This window comes from Lissotriton helveticus, chromosome 1_1 (assembly GCF_964261635.1).
Source record: "Lissotriton helveticus chromosome 1_1, aLisHel1.1, whole genome shotgun sequence".
Classification (NCBI taxonomy): Eukaryota; Metazoa; Chordata; class Amphibia; order Caudata; family Salamandridae; genus Lissotriton; species Lissotriton helveticus.
In genome coordinates, this window is record NC_136057.1 from 809,316,432 (window position 1) to 809,338,232 (window position 21,801).

Below are 21,801 nucleotides of genomic sequence, written 5' to 3' on the forward strand. Positions count from 1 at the left end.
CATGTAATGTGTAAGCAATTATAGCTGCTCCTGCTGCGAAAGACAAGTATATCTTGATATCTTTACTAGGTCTTTGCGAATACTATGCACATTTTATTCCAGTAGATACGTTTAAGGCTTATATCTGGAGAAAACAATTTGACTTATTCACCAATCACAAACCTTTGGTATATCTACTAAATGGCAATGGACTAGACAAAACCTCCTCACGTTTAGTGAGATTACTTTCTAAACTACAAGAATTTCACATGCCAATAAAGTATATACAAGGTGGAATTTATTTTACAGCGGACTGTTTATCTTGCATGCCATTAAGTTGGGAGGCTGATATTGGAGGGGATGAAGAATGTGTTGTGGCAATGGTGGATGTTGTACATGCATGTGAAGGAGTCATCAGAAGAAGAGTAGAACTGGGCATCTACAGGGGGATGAAAATCTTCAAAGAATGGTTAATTTTGGATGGCCCTCTGGAAAGCTGCAGTTAGAGGAGCAACACAGTTTTGTTAGTGTGGCTGCAGAGATTTCATGTATAGGACACATTTGAATGCGTGGCAGCTTATCAATCCCACCTTCTGGATTAAGTGACCGCATTGTTTCGTTAGCTCACAGTGGTCCCTTAGGTATCTCATCCACATGTAAAAACTTGAAACAATTTTTCTGGTGTCCAGGTATGGACAAAATGGTTGCTACCTTTATTGATAAATAGCCACAGTGCTTGGTTTTGGACAAACATTGGGTTCCCACTTTCAAACCGCTTCATCCTGTTCCTTTACCTTCAGGTCCCTGGGTTAAGGTAGCTTTAGATTTTTCTGGGCCTTTCAACGTGTTTCCTTCTGACCAGAGGTTTCTCATTGTGCTAGTGGATTACTTCTCCAAATGGATTTACTATTAATTTGTGAATACACCAAGCACGAAATTTGCAATTGATTTGCTAAAGAAAATATTTTTTATTGAAGGATGGCCTCAATCTTTGGTTACGGACAATGGTACTCACTTTGGGCCAGATGTAGGTAAATATCATTTACCGATTCTAAAATACCGAATTTTACCGATTCGGTATTTTAGAATCGGTAAATGGTATGTAGCTAATAAATCTGTAAATTTTACCGAATTGGCAAAATTGGGTAAATACAGATTCGGTATTTACGGATTCAATATTCCCCATTCATTCCTATGGGCCTGGAGGCCCATAGGAATGAATGAGAATTACAGATTCGGTAAATACCGAATCTGTAATAGGGGGTAGACTTACAAGGGTGACAGGGTGTCGCATTGACACCCTGTTGCACCCCTGAATAGTGCATGGGTGCACATGTGGCACACATGCATGCCCTAAGGGCATGTATGTCTGCCACATGGCACTGTTAAAAAAGCACAAACTTGCTTTTTTAACGGTTTTTGTTATTTACCACCAACTTGTAGTTGGTGGTAAATAACAAATCCTTAAATGTAAAAAGCACTCACTTGAGTGCTTCCTACATTAAGGATTCGGTAATTTACCGAATCAGCATGTTAAGAATTCGGTAATTTACCGATTCCTTAAGTTACCGATTCGGAAAAATACAGAATCCTACAATCATGCCACCTACATTCCAAATGCCAAATACCGGTCGGTAGGAATGAATGAGAATTACAGATTCGGTAAATACCGAATCTGTAATAGGGGGTAGACTTACAAGGGTGACAGGGTGTCGCATTGACACCCTGTTGCACCCCTGAATAGTGCATGGGTGCACATGTGGCACACATGCATGCCCTAAGGGCATGTATGTCTGCCACATGGCACTGTTAAAAAAGCACAAAATTGCTTTTTTAACGGTTTTCGTTATTTACCACCAACTTGTAGTTGGTGGTAAATAACAAAACCTTAAATGTAAAAAGCACTCACTTGAGTGCTTCCTACATTAAGGATTCGGTAATTTACCGAATCAGCATGTTAAGAATTCGGTAATTTACCGATTCCTTAAGTTACCGATTCGGAAAAATACAGAATCCTACAATCATGCCACCTACATTCCAAATGCCAAATACCGGTCGGTAACGGCCAAAATTCGGTAATTTCAGCCGTTACCGACCGGTATTCGGCGACCTACATCTGGCCCTTTGTGTCTTAAGAGATGAACAATTTTATAACCAGCTTAGATGTCACACATTTGAAGGTAGCCCATCTTCCGGTGGTTTGGTAGAAACAGACAAACACATTCTAAAACAGGGTCGCCAAATGGCTCTTTCAGCGCAACTGAATGTAGTAACATTTTTAGAGGACAACATTTTGAGTTACTTATCTACACCTCACTTGACCACTGGGGTGGCTCCAATCACCTGCTTAAGAGGTAGAGATGCCAAATAAAAGCCTATTCCTGGGTGGCTTCAACTAATCTTAGAGTGTGAGTCAGAAAGGAAAGTACCTCTTTAAATATGAGAGAAAGTGTGGAATAAACAGTGCAAACAAAAGTGTTGGTATGATAGTAACTTCAGGGTACGTGATGTTGATTTCAATGTAAATGATTTTGTCTTCATAAGGAAACCACACAGAGTCTTAAAGAGTGAACCTCAATATACTTTACCAGTTAAAGTGATCAAAACTCGGGCAGCTTTGGTTTTGTTACAAGGAAGAGGCTGGTGGAACAAGAATAGTTAGATTCCTATTTCTAAAAATTAAGCTGTCATTTATAATAAGACATGCAATTCAACTGAGGATTTTTATTCAGTGGTGCCCACAGATGTTATCTCTTCTGATGTAAATGATGGTATTGATCTTTTCGGGTCTAGTTCCCATACTAATTATAATATCTTTGAACATTTAATGGCAAGAGCAAGTTTCCAGACTATTCAAGGTGCTGTGGTCACTCGTTCTTCTAGAGTAGTTAAAGTACCACAAAGATTCAAAGAATATGAATTGTATTGCTATTTTAATAACATAATCGTGTAACGTATTATCATATATATTTTTTTGTTTTATTATGGGGGAAAGTTGATGTAGTATGTGATTTTAACCGTTTGTTTTTACTTAATTGAACCTTGAATTACTGTGTTCTGTGTTTACTGCATAGTGTATACATTGGGTCTAAGTTCCACGTTCCTGAGAATGAGCTGGACAGTTCTTGGAACTTCAGCTTAGTCTGCTGAGTTCCCTGAAGCATCCGGACGTGTCCTGAGTCGTGGGTTGTTCCTTTGGAATAAACATTCTCAATCTTAACATTTTTCCTGGATGTGGATCTCCATTATTTACCTTCGTACAACCTTGTACTGTGGACATTTGTGAGAGGCAGCTGTGCTGAACATACCTACATATCACGAATAAAGCCAATCTACAGGGATATTCTTACTAGTCAAACTTATGCCCAAGGTCACCCCTCACTGGGTTTCTGCAATATCCTTGACAAAGGAACAGCAAAGGAAAAAAATGCAGGTCAAATTAACTGCAACATATTAAAATAATGTTTGCGTGAGAAATTGCTCCCGTTATTCCCGACATTTTCCAAGATGTACAATGGTGTCTCCGCATTTTCATTGGCCCCATTAGTCGATGATTTCCAGAAAACCTAATGCGACTGTTTTTACAAAAACAATAAAACCATAGATTTTTATCCTGTAAATAAAAGTATGGCATTTCGCACATTTTGTTTATCAATTATTACTACCTTGTGCCAATAAGATTTATATTAATATGGATACAGATTATTAATTGTAGTACAAACGCTTTACACCACATGGTGTTCCCCATTACAAAAAGAAAAAAATGAAATGTTTAACAGATCAGTCCAATTTAGGAGCCATACATTTCCCTTTCAAAATACATCTAGTTTATGTATGTATTTCTTTTTGCACAGTACATATATTAAATGTCAAAGATTTTTTTTCTCATTGTATTATAAGATTTAGCAGTCAGCCTCTGGGTCACAGAGCTCTGCATGGTATTTGTACTGTGACACAATAAAAAAATGTTGAAAAAAAAATACATCGCCCTCAGGAATGATGGTCACAGAGGTTCCAAATAAGCTGTATTCGGTTGGGACAAAACAACCATAAAAGCACAATATATATACACATAAATAAATGACAATTGATAAAATGTCGGCATCCATTTTAAAAAGGGCGCACAAAATCTGGTTTCGTTAGACATCGTAGATTATATCATTACACTTATAGAAAACGCACAACAACTTAAAAAAACTTCATTACAAAAAAAAACCTATGGCACAGGGCATCGGAGAATGCAGTATAAAGTACGTAGATTACAGCATAGATTCTAACAATTAACTCATAACCGCATTACATGAATATGATCGCCAATGCAAACAATAAACACCTAGCAGCTTAACACAATTGCATTACAATATAAAGTGCATATATTATGACCTAAATCCTGAGGGAACAGTAGACCCATAGCAAGATTACAGGTCATGATGGTTACAACCAAATCACAAAGGTTTCAAAAAGTGCAATATGAAAAGTGCAAAGTGCTTAAACAATGAGTCCCCCTCCAGACATTATGGGGACGGTAATTTACATAAAAACGACATACTCTTCCTGGCCTTAATTGAACTTAAAATGAATGTAGCAGTAAAATAAAACAAATTTCAGGTTCTTTAATTGCAAAAAGTAGGGTCATAACAGCATTAGTGGCTTTGGCTTCAAATTTTTTAAACAGTGGCCCGTCGTATCTATATACTGATGGTAAAGCTGATACCTGGTTTGTTTCCTGGCTATTTCCAACCTATGGTCATTCTTATGGGACATGAAGATACTATTTAACTCCTGTTTTGACGAAGTAGGTAAATCATTGTGATTTCCCAGGACAGTTCGGTCAAATAAGTCCCCATAAGATTTAGCTAAATATTGTAGCCATGGTATCTTTAGATAATTATCCAAACTCAAGCAATCACTTATAATGGATTTGGTAAAAATAGTCTCCTCCTTTGACCATATCGATCTCCATAACTGGAGCGGTCTCATGGCTATCAAATCCATCAAATGGTTAAGACCAACCTCACAGTGAATAGAACTTATTCATCAGAGGATGCTGAAACCGGGAGACATAAAAGCTTCTTTAAAAAAGAGTTCTCTTTCAATTGTAAATCACCACATGATTGGTATGCCCATAGCCCTGCCCCATAAAGTGCAACCGATGTACATCTAGCTTTGTAAACGTCAATCATATCTTTGATGCGTCGATCCCCCAAGTTTTTTTTTTTTTATTTTTTTATTTTTTTTAAATTTGTTTTATTGTTGCATCAAAGTATACGGTACATCGTGAATAAGCCGCTGACGTGGCCTCAACATTCAGCCATGCGTGCAACGTGTTTTTCGTTTAAACAACTGGTACAAATATCCATTTCCTCCAAAAATCAGTACATACCATGCAACCATGTGTGTGGATCAGAAGACCATGAACTTGTAGAGCAAGGAGGACAGTACACGTTAACAGGAGTATAATGTCCCGTCTCAAAGGGCGGTGGAGCGGGGCCTGTATAGTCCATGTAATGGTGGTACCAGAAAACGGGGGGGGATAAAACCGTGGGGGGGAAGCGTGTAGGCGCTAGTGTGGTGGAAATATCGGCGGTGGGCGTCGGGGGGGGGGCGGGGGGAAACGAGCCCTAGGGGCTATTCATCTCGCATTCCAGGAGGGTGGGAAGTCAATCAGGATGCAGGGGGCATCCGGAACCTGCCTCAGGGGGGGGAACAACAGCCAGGCGTATACGGTCTGCACGGGTCGGGGGGGGAGAAGGAGTAGGGGGGTCACCCATTCGCGTGGATTGTCGAAAACTATAGAGAAGCATGGCCCATTCCATGGAAATGGGAAATTTTCGCGCGCCCCTGGCTTCTTCCTCTCTAAGAGCATCTTCCTCCGCCGCCGCCCATTTACTGACCGCCCCCGTCCATGCTGCTATAGGGGGACCTTCCGGGGATCGCCAGCGCATGGCTATGCATCTATTCGCCAGCAGGAGCGCTAAGGACACGAAGCGCCTATGCACTGGGGCTTGCTTAGGGACATGGAGGATACCTAATGCACTGGATTCCCAGGTGGATAGTGTAGTAAGGCCTGTCAGGTCAGACAGCGTGTTGTGTACCGCTTGCCAAAAGGAGTGAAGGTCTGGACAGCTCCAGAACATATGGCGAAAGTCTGCGGCAGGGGAGCAGCATCTGGGGCATAAGAATGGTGTGGAGGGATAGAACTTCTGTAAGCGCGCTGGGGTGAGGTACGCCCTGTGGAGGATATAGTATTGGATGTTCTTGAAGCGGGCATTCCTAGAGACGCGTTTAGGGGCCTCAAGCGCTTTAGTCCATTCTGAGTCATGCAGTGCGCGACCTATGTCCTCCTCCCATGTAGCCCGCAAGGTTGTCAGAGGTGCTTGTGAAAGTTCCCGAATGGATTTATACAGCCAGGTAACTAAGTGGCGTCCCACCACCATACGCAGGACAGCGTGTATTACTGGATGCGTGTCTGGCTCGCCAGTGTAGAGGTTAAAATGGGGACGGTATCCGGCAATCAGCTGTCGATACCTGAGGAATTGGCCCGGGGGGAGACCGTATTCAGCGGTCAAGCGGTCAAGTGATTTTAAGTGGCCTTCCTCAAATAACGATTCCAGATCCGTGATGCCGCAGTGCGACCATTCGGTGAAGAATGGCGCCGTAAAGTAGGAGTCTTGCCTGGGGCTGCCTATCAATGGTAACAGCGGGGAATACGGAGGCCTATGAGGGGACAATCGGTGGATCCGCATCATGCACCGGCGCGCTACCGCCACCTGGAGGGGGTACGTACGTCGTGGCTTGGTTCCCGGGAGAAGAAGACGGGTGAGTTCCGGGGTTGCGATTCTGCCCGTCGAAGTGACAGTCTCCTGAGGGTAACGATCCGCCGTCCAGTATGACAGCCATTGGAGTTGTGCCGCAAGGAAATATGACTCGAAGGACGGAGCTCCGAGCCCTCCCAGTGTCGTAGGAAGTTGAAGGGTTTTCAGGGCGACCCTATGGCGGCCCTCGCCCCAGATAAGGGTCCCTAGGAGGGAGTCTACATCGCGGAAGAAGGATCTGGGCGGTATTACCGGCAAATTCGTGAAGTGGTAAAGGAGTCGGGGAAGCATAATCATTTTGGCTAGAGCTATTCTTCCTATCGGGGCCAGTGGGAGCTTATTCCAAAAAGCGACCGCCGGGCGTAGACTGGCAAGTGCCTTACGGTGATTCCCCTCGAAAAGGTCAGCTGGGGAATGATACAAGCGGACACCAAGGTAACGGGGGGCTTCCGCGGACCATGAGAGGGTGTGCGCTCCGAGCCCGACCTCCCGGGGGGGTAGGTTCGGGTGTAAGGGGTAAACTGTGGACTTGTCCCAGTTTACCTGTAGTCCCGAGGCCTCTGCGAAGTCCGCTAGTGCCGTTCCTATAGGGGTCATGTCCGTTTCGATGTCTCGGACGTAAATAAGAAGATCATCCGCGTACATGGATACGCAATGCGTACTGTCTGCAAGTGGAATGCCCCATTCCATCCCTTCCCGGCGGAGCCGAACCGCCAGTGGTTCGACTGCTAGCGCAAATAAGAGAGGCGACAGGGGGCACCCTTGTCGCGTACCTCGCCGAACTGCGAACGCCGGTGATATGCGTTTCCCGATACGTACCCGCGCGGTCAAGTCGGTGTACAAGAGGCGTGTGTACGCCATGAGTGTTGGGCCGATATTCAGGCGTTGCAAGATCGAGAAGAGATAGGGCCAGGTGAGGGTGTCAAACGCCTTCTCCAGGTCCATAATGAGGCAGGCGGCGCGGGGAAATCTGTCACGTATCTGGTCTTGAACGTGGAAGATTCGGCGGAGGTTCTGGGAGGTGTTCCTTCCGGGAACAAAGCCGCATTGGTCTGGGTGGACCAGCGGGCGTATGATCTGCGCATAACGGTCAGCCAGAATTTTCCCCATGATTTTACAGTCGGCCGACAGGAGCGTGATGGGGCGATACGACCCCATGTGGAGTGGGTCTCTGTAGGGTTTGGGAAAGGTGACAATCACGGATTCCCGCAGTGACTGGGGTAATCTCCCCAGATGAAGAGACGTCTCGAGCACCTGTGATAAATGGGGGACTATTAGAGGCGAGAAAGTCGAGTAGTATTCCAGCGGGAAACCGTCCAGTCCCGGCGCTTTATTCCGGGACATGGCACGAATTGCCTGGGTAATGTCAGAGGGTTTTATCCTGGCGTCGAGGGCGCGCTTGTCTATGTCCGAGATTTTGGGCAGCGTCAGTGGGTCCAAAAAGCGGTCCACAGAGAATGGGGAGGATTGGGTCGGGGTCCCGTACACTTGCGTGTAGTGGCGCTGGAACGCCAGGAGGATCTCGGCCTGCGAGCGTACCAATACACCATCCGGGTTGATAATATCCGTGATCGGCTTGATTTCGGTGTCCTGTTTCGCCATCCAGGCTAGTAGCGTTCCAGTCTTGTCCCTGTCCTTATGAACCCTAGAGGCGTAAGCCCTAAAATTGTATCTGCGGAGGTCAGCGCAGGCAGTCTGATACTCCGTCTTCGTCTTGGCCATGAGTACAGCGTGTTCCTCCGAGTCGTCAAGCCGCTTAGTAAGCGCGGCCAGAGATTGTTCCGAGGTTTGGAGCGCCCGTTCCAAGGTGCGACGCACTCCCACCACCTGTTGGATGCATTCCCCTCGCGCCACCACCTTAAACGCATCCCATTCAACCAGTACCGACGATGCCGTGTTAGTGTTGTGCGCAAAATAATCGCGGATACTGGATTCGTGAGCGTCTCTGAATACTGGATCTGAAAGGCAGTCCCTAGGGAGACGCCAGGTGGGGACAGGTGGGTGCGGGGGGCGCCAGGTTAGACGGATGATATGAGCGTCATGATCCGAGAGGATCCGACCTAGGTAATCCGTGGAAGTGATCTTAGGGAGGATAGGTGCAGAGCAGAGGAAACGGTCCAGGCGGACCCTAAGGTTATGTGGGATCGAGTGAAAGGAATAAATGCGAGCCAGTGGGTGTAGGTGTCGCCATGCATCAGTGAGTGCCCAGTGCGTGGTCCATGCCCTGAAGAGTTCTGCCTGTCGGGGAGCCGGGGAGTGTGCGGGGGGAGAATGTGAGCGGTCCAGGGTGGGGTCCAGCGTGCAGTTATAGTCACCTCCCAATACCCACGGGACTGCAGTGAACTGGGCCAGAACGCCCGTGAGGTGATCCCAGAATTTATCCTGATCTATATTGGGGGCGTAAATGCTGCCAAGGAGTATACCCTGTCCATCAAGTATTCCCTCTAGGAGCGCATACCTGCCCTCTCTATCTATCACCCGTCGGAGCTCTCGGAAGGGAGTACCTGGCCTAACCCAAATTAACGCGCCGCGTGCAAACGCTGAATAGTGTGTGGCACAGAGGGTCCCTCGCCATTTGAGCTGCAGGCGAGAGAGTTCAGTGGCGTTCATATGCGTCTCTTGCAGGAACGCAATATTGGCTGACATACGCTTAATGTATGAGTAGACAGTGTAGCGTTTGCTGGGCGTGTGCAGGCCTCGCACATTCAGTGTGAGGATATTAATGTCTGACCGTGAGTCTGCCATTCATACGGTGACAAGAGTGGGAGAGGGACCCCCTTGAATCCCCCGTCGGCCGCCAGTGTGTATGCGTCTCGAGTATTTCTAATGCGCCATGCTTCCACAATCATGGGGGAGGGACTCAGGGAATTAACCGTAAACAGAACTTTGGGTGGGAAACAGTCCCAATACTGAGGATATTTCACCGGAGGTGGCATATCCAAACAAATGTCCCACTAGGGGAAAAATACAACGGGTATCTGCGGGGGTGGCAGCGTGTGTCGCTGCTGGGCCTGTGCGCGGGTCGGGCTCTGGTAGGATAAGCGTCTATCGCTCGCAAGCGCTCACAATTATTAAACAAAACAGTCTAGGCTCCTAGACTTCGCGCAACACAATAGGTCACCATGAGAAGGATATAACAGTGGAAAGTTCTTTCATCATGAAGAGGTGCCAGGTTGAGTGGCCAGGGTAGCGTCCGAGGTTTGTATCATAACAAGGGGGGAGGAGATCGGTCCAATTCCCGACATTGTTCCGTCGCTGTCCCGGTCTTTCTCTGGGGTGAACAGGTGTGGATGACCCTCCAAATCCGACACCATGGGTGACGTGTGTAGTCCAGTCACCGCTCTCAAGGCCTCTCGTCGTTCTTGCATGATTTGCGTAAGATCGGGTGAGCCCGTAGGGGATGAAGCTTGGCTTTTGGGGCGGCCTGCTCGAGTGCGGCTCGCACCTCGTCTCCTGGAGCGTCTGAAGGCGTTGTTGCGTGCTCTCTGGGGTCCAGGATTAGGGATTGTTGGGCAGTGGAACTCAGTCCATTCCTGTGCTTCCTCCGCCGTGTTGAAAAAGAGGGCTTTCCCCTTGTGTAGTACTTTTAGGCGGGCCGGGAACAGCAGAGAGTATTGAAGGTCATTTGCGCGGAGGCGCCTTTTGACGTCGAGGTAGGTGGAACGCTGTTGTTGGATCTCTCGGGCATAGTCCGGGAACACCATAACGTGTTGGTCTTCCACTTGTAGGGGGCCCGCCGTCCGGGCCGCACGAAGCACCGCATCGCGGTCCCGGAAGTGTAAGAATTTAGCCAACATGGGGCGTGGAGGGAGGCCCGGCTTGGGCGCCCGGGCTGGGACCCTATGTGCTCTTTCAATGGAAAAAAAGGCCGACCTTTCCGCCTCCGGTGTGAAGGATTTGGTCCAGAGCTCCATGTACGTAAGGGGGTCCGAGTTCTCAATGCCTTCCGGCAAGCCCAGGACGCGGATGTTACAGCGTCTCGAGCGCCCCTCCAGGTCCACCGTGCGTTCCTCGAGGGCCGCCACGCGGTGCAGGACTTCCTTCAGTTCCGCCTCCTGTGTTTTCATCGCAGGTTGCAGCTCGGTCACAATCCGTTCTCCGTCTTTCACTCTGTCCGCCAATTTGCGGTGGTCGTCGCGGATTAGATTGATGTCCGTCGTCAGGACGCCCAGTCTCTCCTCCATTGATAGGCGGGATAATTCGATTGCCGCCAATACTTGGTCCAATTTTGCCGAGAGTGTGGGGTCGGTTTGCGACGCGTTGGCTTGCGTCCATGTTCTCGTTTGGGGCATCCTCTCGGGGGCCGTCTCGGGGATAGTCGTTGTCTGCGTGGGTCTCGGCTTCCCCATGAGTGCAGTTAGAGATGGGGGGGGGCTTGCCCTCCGCGCGTTCCGCAATCCGTAAACCACCTCTCCTCAGTATATCTGGGTGGGCAGTAGCTCAGGGTAAGTCGGGCCCCAGCCTCTCCCGGTCTCGGGGCGGACACTGCGTTCCCCCCCTCCAGGGAACCTCTGCTAGGGTAATGCGCGGTAGCGAGGGGGTGACAGCCCAGGTGTCAGGAGATGCACAGCAAATGGTGACTGCCTCCACTGTCCAGGTTTCTCCGGGGACAGGGTGCTTGGCAGCGAGGTCCGATCCCACCCCCCCAGGCGACCCCGGGGGTCGACGAGCAGGCGACCAGGGCCCGGGAGGGAGGAGGGGGTCGATGAGCGACTCCGGTATGGCGTGTGAACGTCCTGGGGTCAGTGGAGCACCGCACTTGCAGGGTGAAGTCCGCGTCGATCACGGCGTCTCGGCCTCTGCGGGCGCCATCTTAAAGTCAGGCACTCGGGTCCACTGGGTCACGTAATGCGGCAGAAGCGTTCTGAGCTTCCCCCCCCCCCCCCTGACCAAGGGCCGGCGCCGTCCGCGACCCTTCGGCGGGCCCCAGATGGGGTAGGATGCCGCCGGGTCTCCGGCACCGAGGGTCACAGGAGGAGAAAAGGGGGGGGGGGTAGGGGGGTCGTCACTCACCGCCTTCCGATGGGATCGAGGTCGCCTGAAGGACCCAGCGGCATACAGGTGGTACCCCCACCGGCGTCCGTCAGCCAGAGGTAGTGGGCCGATCAGTGCTGGGGTGGGCTCCCAGTCGTGCAGGAGCGCCGGGTTAGTGGATCGTCGGGACGACGGCCGCCATCTTGCGTACCCGGCTGTCACCACAAGAATTCAGATGGCGTGGTGCAAGGGCTCGTGAGTCGGTCTCCGCGCCCTGCGGTGAAGTCCTGGGGCCGCCAGTCGTCCTCACTGCCAAATGCTGTCGCCTCGAGGATAGTCCCTCAGTGGTTCCCCCCGCTGGTAGAGGGAGCCGCGCCCGCCATCTTAGAGACTCGGCGCCCGGCTCCGGTTCCGATGTGGGACGGGACGGTGATCAGCGCTCGTCCGCAGCCCCCGTAGTGTCTCCAGAGGTCGCCTACAGCAGGTAAGTCTCAGTGGAGCAGAATGTGCGGGCTGAGGCTCCCGGCGATCTTAGGAAATGGGCAGGATGCTAGCCCGATCGCGGAGCCTCAGCAGGACACAGCCGCCATCGTGGCCTGCCAAGCCACGCCCCCCCGCGTCGATCCCCCAAGTTAGTAGCAAGTTTAAAAACACTGTATATGCTCTTTCTCAATTTTGCCCGAACATGGGACATTTCATGATTTAATTTCCCATCCGAGGAAAAAGAGATACCTAAACAACAAAAGGCATCCACATTTTCTACTTTGTTACCTTCAATATAGAAGGGTTTCAGACATTTATATTTCGGGCCGCATACCATTGTCAAAGTTTTGGTCTTATTTATGGCAGCAAACCCATCGATTAACTTCTGGAGGCCTACCGGTGTTCTAGATAAAAGCACGGCATCGTCGCATAGAGCAGGACTGGTACTTCCTTAACCTCCACTAAGGGGGAGTCTGCCTAAATCGTTTTAAGAGCTGCATCGACCTCATTTATGAACAAAGTGAAAAGCAATGGGGCTAAAACACAGCCTTGGCGGATACCGCGTTTTACATTAAAATTGGGGGTGCATTCACCCTGCTGGTCGTACCGTAGTTTGGTTGATACATTTTCGTACAGCCTAGCTAGAAAGTTAATAATTGGTTTCGGTGCACCAAGGTTGAGCAAGACAGGCCATAAAACACCATGATCCACCAAATTGAATGCGCTGCTCAGATCTACAAAACATAAAAAAAGCCGGCCCTGTTTAACTTTTGTGTATTTCTCTACTAAAAGCTCCAAGTTAATACTCTGTTCCAACGTACCTAGCCCTTTTCTAAAACCATATTGAACCTGGGCCAAGATATCATTATCCAGGACCCACTCCTCTAATCTTAACAATAACACTCTACTCATTATTTTGCCTGAGGAGTCGAGTAGGGAGATTGGTCGATAATTTTTCGCTTCGGATTTGTCACCCTTTTTATAAATGGGGATAATAACAGATTCCCCCATGAAGAAGGGCAACCCTCAATTACTGCAGCATTAAAAACTCTTGTGAGTATAGGCCCCCATAGTTCTGGTATACATTCATATACATCAATAGGAACACCGTCAGCACCCTGTGCTTTCCCCCCTTTACTTTCACTTATACCTATCAAAACTTCATGAATGAGATGAAATGAAATGAAATGAAAAGGGGTTTTGTTAAGCGCGTCTGCTGCCCTGGGGCGTCCAAGCCCTAAGGAACAGGGATAGTACCTCATGAAACAGTCAGCTTAGGAGTTAGTCAGGTTTAGTGAAAAGAAACGTTTTGAGCTGCTTGCGAAAGGAGGACAGATCAGGATTAGATCTTAGATGGAGAGGGAGAGAGTTCCACAGATTAGCTGCATTATAGGAAAATGACTTGCCTCCTGCTCTGGATCTCCTGACGCGAGGGACTGTGGCAAGGAAGGCATGAGTGGAGCGGAGTTGTTTGTTGGGACAATAGGGGGAGAGCAGAGGGTAGTTAATCTTGGGGCCGGATTTCCAGAAAGCTTGGTGGGAGATGCACATGGATTTACATTTGATTCTCTCCCTTACAGGGAGCCAGTGCAGAGCCCTCAGCCCAGGTTCCACTGAGGTTCTGCGCGGGAGCTGGAGCAACGTGCGAGCAGCACAGTTCTGGATCCGCTGAAGTTTTTGCAAGACATATTTAGGCACCCCTAAATACAAGGCATTGCTGAAGTCAAGGCGAGATTGAATTAGACCTTGTATAACAATTTGCTTGGCTTCAAAAGGTGAGAGCGGAAGGATTTTCTTCAACAGCCTGATGAGTCCGAAGCAGGTTGCTGATAGCTTGGTTGCTTGGGTATTAAGAATCAGGGTTTTGTCCAGCCAGACCCAAAGACTTTTTATATTGTCTTTAGGAGTAGGCGGCGCACCCAGGCTAATAGGCCATAAGAGGTCAATGGTGGATGAAGCTGGGGGGCCGAGGAGCATAAGCTCGGTTTTGTCTCCATTAAGCTTGAGACATGACGCAGTCATCCAGCTTTTGACCTCTTCCATGCAAGTCGTCAGGTTGACCTGTGCTTGCTGATAATTCTTTTGCGTGGGAGAGACCACCAGCTGGGTATCGTCCGCATATGTGATGATCTTAATGGCATATGGATGAACGATCTCAACCAGCGGTCTCATGTACACGTTGAATAGCGTAGGGCTCAGCGATGAGCCCTGCAGTACCCCACAGTCCAGGGGTTTACTTGAAGAGACGAAATCTCCTTCGAAAACTTGGAAGGTCCTGTCGCTAAGAAAGGACTCAAGCCAAGCTAGTGCTGCACCTGTAAATGTAAATGTAAATGTAGTTGAGCTTATATAGCGCACAGCTACCCGCAGTGGGTGTCCCGGCGCTTGCTTAGGGAACCCTTCCTGGTATTCCCCTGTGAGATAGCAGGGTATCCACAAGGTGAAAGTCAGGCATCCCGCCGCGAGGGGCCGTTGTGGAGATTAAGCAAGCTATTGCCCAGAGTCGCAGAGTGTGAACCCGTGAGTCGAGGAGGCACCGGGGCGAGAATTATCGAGTCCGTGGAATTTTTAGCCCAAGACCCGCCGAGGCGGGGGATTGAACCCTGGTCCAGGACCGATCTCAGCTTCCGGGTCTGCTGCCTCTAACCCCTGAGCCACACTTCTCCACCTGACACTCCTAAGCTACGGAGTCGGCACAGCAGAGTTTTATGGTTCACCATGTCCATTGCGGCGCTCAGATCGAGGAGGATGACTGCCACTGATCCCCCTCGATCCAGGATCCGCCTAGTTTCCTCTGTTACAGCCAACAAGGCTGTTTCCGTCCCATGTTTGGGGCAGAAGCCCGTCTGGGTGGCATCAAGCAGATGGTTACTCTCGAGAAACATAGTTAGATGTTTATTAATATGTTTCTCGATGATTTCGCTCACCCCGGGTAGCGGGGAAATCGGGCGGTAGTTGTTGAGGTTGCTGGAATCAAGATTAGGCTTTTTCAGGAGTGCTCGCACCAGGGCTTGTTTCCAGGTCGGAGGGACAATACCGGTCATTAGAGAGGTGTTGAGTAGCTCCGTAATCGTGGGGAGAATGACCTGGCTGACTGCAACCAGCGTACACGGGGGGGGGCAGGGTCGCATGGGGAGCCTGACTTTACTTGATGTATCAAGGGTTCAAATATCTCAAGATCTAATAAGGGAAAGTGATCTAAGATGTTTCGGTGGGGGTGGTCAACTTCTGTGGAGAGATGTGATCCTTTAATAGAAGGGTCTAAGTCCGTGTCTGCAAATGAAACATAAATTTTGTTTATTTTTTGATCGAAAAATTCCGCTAAATCGTTGCAGCGGAGGAGAGGATTGTAATTAAGGACCAGGGGAGGGGGGAGCTTGGTAAGACCTTTTACTATTTGGTAAATCTCTTTTGGTTTTGATCTAGCCATCATGATTTTGCCACTATAATAGGCAGATTGTGTTACTTTTATTTCTAGTTTATAGGCTCTAATGGCCTCCCTGTAAATAACTTTATCTGCGGCAGCGTACCCCAGGCGCCACTTCCTTTCTAGCTTCTTGCATTGTCGCTTTTTCCCTCTAAGCTCCTCCGAATACCACGGAGCTGTTTTCCGCGGCCTTTTTAGGCTGGTTTTGCAAAGGGGGAGTATGAAGTCAAGAGACTTCGAGATCCAGTTGTCGTATTCCTTGTTGTCTGATGAAGGGTTCCAAGTAAATACAGGTCTAGAGACAGCAAGGGAACTAGTCCACTGTTCTAGGGAGAGTCTGGACCAGTTTCTCATTTTTCGCGGAGTGAGGGTGCAGGATACGGGTCTATAAATAGACCAGATAAGAGGGATCAGAAGGTGGTCGGTCCAGGGGAGATGACTGATAGAGCCTACCTTAAGGTGTACACAATTACTAAATACAGGGTCCAAAAGGTGACCTTTAATGTGAGTGGGGGATAGAACTAGTTGCTCCAGCTGAACTGCAGCCAGATTCGCCGTTAGCTCTCTGGCGACGTTATCCGAATTGTCATCAAAATGAATATTGAGGTTGCCCAATAGCGTGAAATTAGAGGGGGACGTGACCAATTCAGTAAAAAAGGAGGGTAGAGCTGTGTGAAACTGTTTGACTGGCCCAGGCGGGCGATAGATAAGGATGCCTGAGAAGCTGTCGTTAGGGGAGAATTCAATAGAAAAAGACAAACTTTCACAGTCAGGTATAGCGTCAGAGGTGCAGTGGCACGTATATTGATCTTTGTTAATGATTGCAAGCCCACCGCCTTTCCCATGAACCCGATCCTTACGTAGAATCTGATAACCATGGGGGAGAGCTTGCACCAAGTCAGGTTCGGAATCAGATGTTAACCAGGTTTCGGTCAAAAAGACTGCGTCAGGCGTAAATTCATCCAACAGTAGTGATATTTCCGTTCTATGTTTGGGCAGAGACCTGCAGTTTAAAAGGAACATTTTAAAATCCTGCAAGTCATCTTTATGCCGTGTAGTGATGAGCTTCACATTGCAGTGTGGGCAAATAGTGGGTAGATCTGAGGGATAATAAGGTTGGCAGCAGCTTTCTCCAACGGGAGGTCTTAAATTATTGAGAGAGCCTGAGCTATAATGCTTCTTTAAACCAAGGGGGCAACCAGGGGTTGTGGCCCCTGGCCCCGGTCGGCCGCGGACGGGCGCAGACGGGCACAGACGGGCTTGCCTTAGGCGCGACTTCGGTGCGCCCGCGGCGTGCCTGCTGCGCGCGTCCGCTGCGCGGCCGGCGAGAAATGCTCATCATATGCTGGAGGAAGATGGAGGGGTCAAACAGCTGTGCCGTCAACCGAGGTCTACACCCAATATGGCGGCGGCTTTTTTCCCGGTCCCAGCGCCTATTCGGCTGAGGGGGAAGTGTGTGGCAAAATAAGTAAGTTTTGTGCAATTTGAGCAGTTTTAAAATCACAGCAGCAAATACACGATATATACAATTTTTTAAACGTTTTCGCCAGTAACTGATCTCCCGGCTTCCGCCTCAGGAGGTATTTACCCAATTCTGATGGTGCGCGTGAGGAAGGCGCGGTTTAAATAGTACTGTCAGGGTCGGGAGGTCCCAACAGCTGTGCCGTCAACCCAGGTCTACACCCAATATGGCGGCAGCGTTTTTCCCGGTCCCAGCGCCTATTCGGCTGAGGGGAAAGTGTGTGGCAAAATAAGTACGTTTTGTGCAATTTGAGCAGTTTTAAAATCACAGCAGCAAATACACGATGTATACAATTTTTAAAAAGTTTTCGCCAGCAACTGATCTCCCGGCTTCCGCCTCAGGAGGTATTTACCCAATTCTGATGGTACGCGTGAGGAAGGCGCGGTTTAAATAGTACTGTCAGGGTCGGGAGGTCCCAACAGATGTGCCGTCAACCCAAGTCTACACCCAATATGGCAGCGACGTTTTTCCCGGTCCCAGCGCCTATTCGGCTGAGGGGGAAGTGTGTGGCAAAATAAGTAAATTTTGTGCAATTTGAGCAGTTTTAAAACCACAGCAGCAAATACACGATATATACAATTTTTAAAAAGTTTTCGCCAGCAGCTGATCTCCCGGCTTCCGCCTCAGGAGGTATTTACCCAATTCTGATGGTGTGCGTGAGGAAGGCGCGGTTTGAATAGTACTGTCAGGGTCGGTTGGTCCCAACAGCTGTGCCATCAACCCAGGTCTACACCCAATATGGCGGCGGCATTTTTCCCGGTCCCAGCGCCTATTCGGCTGAGGGAAAGGTGTGTGGCAAAATAAGTAAGTTTTGTGCAATTTGAGCAGTTTTAAAATCACAGCAGCAAATACACGATATATACAATTTTTAAAACGTTTTCGCCAGCAACTGATCTCTCGGCTTCCGCCTCAGGAGGTATTTACCCAATTCTGATGTCCATTCAAAGTGATGTCCAGCTGAATAATAGGCCAATTGTGTGGGGTTGTTAAATCTGCCAAGGATGTATAACTAGAGTTACAAATACTTGAGAAATAGGCCACCCATTCTTCGCAACTCACATGAATTAAAAGACCTGGGACAGATTCATTTTTAAGGAGTTTAGAATTCACCGTGTCCCAGAATAATTTGTTATTAGTGGCTGCTGCAGCAAGTGCAAGGTTGTCCCACGCCTCCTGTTGGAGCTCCTTCTTCCTACGTTTTAAATTAGAATTATATTCAGCTCTTAGGGCGTAGACTACTGCTCTATCCCTTGGTTTATGCGATAGTGCTATTTTCAGGCGATTCATGGAGGCAGTACAAGAATGGTCAAACCAACCCTTGGCCTGTGTTTGTTTCCTCGATGACGTCACAGTAAAAAGTTTAGAGATAGATTCATTGATTGTAACAAAATTGGTCAGGATCTTGATTGATTCGGTCCTATCCAATAAACTATCTTCTACTTCATTACCACAGGCCTGTACGTTTTTTTTTAGACATTTCACCTGAATTAGCGCCCTTCCATTTAATTCTAGTACCATTGGGACGGGACGGGCAATGTTATTTATAACAGTGCTTGACTCAACTTGCTAATGCCCCCATAAATACAGTCTCACTATAATTGGATTGGGGTCACTCATTAGCAAATCAACAATCTGTGGGGTAGAGCATAAGTTCACAATATTAACAGAAACAATAACATGGTCAATATTACTATGTGCTGACCTTCCTGTAAACGTTGGAACCACCTGCCCATTTCCATCCTTTGCACATTGTAAACTATCCAGGTCGAATTCTGACAGGACTGCATTCAAGGTGTTACCGTAGGAGGTATGTGGAAAGTGTAGATAGTCATTTCCTTCATCATTTTGAACCCACAGGCTTTTGTCATCGACAGGGGGCAAATAAAGACGTTAAAATTACAGAGCCAAACAATATTCAAATTAATATTAGCCATAATTACCATTTTTTCTAATTCCTGTCTCAGTTCTATGACTACACTATGGCGGGTGGAATTAAATATATTATTATAAAAATGAATCAATAGAACTTCCCGACCATCCCTGTGGTGTATCCAAAGTAGCTGCGAGTGGTGACCTATATTAATACTTCTCATAACTTTCACAGGTAAATTATTTTTTAATAAGATTAGCAGACCCCCCTTTGCTCGGCCAGAAGGCGATGGTGTTGCGGGCAAATTGTAAGTGCTATACCCATCAAAATGAACATCTACGGTGCTCCAAGTTTCCTGCAAACACACTATATCGTGTGAACAGATAAACTCCTTTCATCCCAACAGATCGATCTTACTCACGATTCCAGCTATATTCCAGGTGACAATAGTGTGTCCCTCGACCAAGGGGGTACTTTGATGAAATACTGGGAAATTAGTTCCTGGGCTGGTGTGAGCACTGATAGCAGCTTCACTGATAACCTCACTACAGTCTTCTAACAATACATTGGGGGGAAAGTTCCCTGCTCTTCCAAGCCCATCACTCGCTGCTACTTTAGCTCCCTTTCCTGTGGCTTCGTGCTCTCCTTGATATTCAGCATTGGAACTTGGTAAACAGTTGGGCCTGGTAGATGCGTCAGAAACTTTGATGGACCTGCACCTTAGTGGAAAAACTGGGTCTGATGGCCTGGTATCGTTCTCCCCCCCCCTTCTTGATTTACATACTGTATCCAGTCAATCATTAGAATCTAATGTACTTAAAATATGGAATCTATTAGATGTAGGCAGGGCCAAATATAACTGTGAATTGACTACAGAGGTAGGTCTACTTAATGAATGATTCCTGCCCCCAATCAGTGCATTACTAAGATGTCTATAAAAAAAAGCCAAGAAGATAGAGCTAGACAATGCGTTCTATATGCGAGCTAATGACTGCTCTTTCAAGAGACATTCGTCCCCAGGAGGGGTTCTTAAAGTTAATGATTATACAGTTCCCTTGCAAAGTCTTTCTCGAGGGCCCTATCCACTTCACCCTACTTGTTAGAAGTATCTGGTCGGCACAACCCACTGGGAAATCGTAATTTTGGTGCAGCCAATGCACCACCTTATTTTTTAAAGTGCCATGGCTTTCTTTTTGTTCCGCCTCAAGCGGTGGTGCATTAACCATAACTGCCACGTATGGGCTACATTCAGGCGGTACATTAATAATTGTCTCTGTAGGCCCTACATGCCCTTCGCTTCCCTTGGGTTTATTTGGAGCGTGTGTTAAATTTTTATTTACAGCTGTACCACCTCTATCCGACCGGACTAAGTTGTTCTGTGGCCCTGTCTGTCTAGCCACTGTTACAGTCAATTTAACAGCAACCATAGATGTTGGATTAGTGGGCCCTGTATCAGTAATACTCCTAGTCAAGCTGTGAGGTTTAGCTGTCGCACTAGTGGGTGCTTTAGCTATCGTAGCCATTTTAGTTGGATTTTGATTGCGCTCGCCCTGGTGGTCGGTCACCTTATTCCTTGAAGATCCACTAGCGTCTTTCAGAATACTTCCCAATTTAATGACCACTGCATTTAAATTGTTTATTTTATCAGCCAATGGTTTGATGGTTAGTTCCATTTTTATGTTATGATAGATACAATAAGATTAACTTGTTCATCAGACATCAAATTTGGAACAGGGGTTTTCTCAGCGACTTTACTTAAATCACACGACAAAAGCCATTTTTAGGTTTCGCTGGAGGGCGGAGCTCTTAGCTCCGCCTCCAGAGAAATCTCTTGATTTCCAGTAAGGAGAATGGAATACGCCCCCCTGTCCCATTGGCTAGCTCCATAAATGGAGGCTAGCCATTGGAACAGAGATCTGTCCGTCAAGGCCGGACCAGATTCGGGGGCGTTCCCGAGATTTTTTCCCAGGGCGGAGTTACGTTTTTTCCCGTTCCCTCCCCTTTTTGGCGATGTCACGCGACGTTCTGCTTTCACCTTCCTGCTCCGGCCGTCTTCTGCGTCTCTCCTCCCCCTTTCCCGCCCCCTCCCGCAGTCAGTCCGAAGCGCTGTGCTTCCCCCTGATCGCTTTTTGTGCACAGCCGTTTTGGCCGTGAAAATCACCGCCGCAGCCCCGGGGCCGTGGAGAAGCCGAGGGAACCACCGCTGACGTCACCCGGGAGCCGCGCTGCCATTGGTTCAGGCTGCGGGAGGCTCGCCGGGTGACCTGCGCGGTGATTGGCTGCTGGAGTGAGGAGAAACCAGGAAGCGGACGGGAGGCCACCCCGCGCTCCTGCCGGGAAGAAGAAGGAACCGTCCTCCGGCGAGGCTCTCCCGAGGAGAGAGCCCTGCCACCGTCACCCAGAAGAGCCCAGCGGAGAGGAGCCGCCGCCGCCTCAGACAACCGGTGAGTGCGGGCGGGCTCCTGGTCGACGGCTCTATCTGTCTTATGCTGAAGCCGAGGGAACCACCGCTGACGTCACCCGGGAGCCGCGCTGCCATTGGTTCAGGCTGCGGGAGGCTCGCCGGGTGACCTGCGCGGTGATTGGCTGCTGGAGTGAGGAGAAACCAGGAAGCGGACGGGAGGCCACCCCGCGCTCCTGCCGGGAAGAAGAAGGAACCGTCCTCCGGCGAGGCTCTCCCGAGGAGAGAGCCCTGCCACCGTCACCCAGAAGAGCCCAGCGGAGAGGAGCC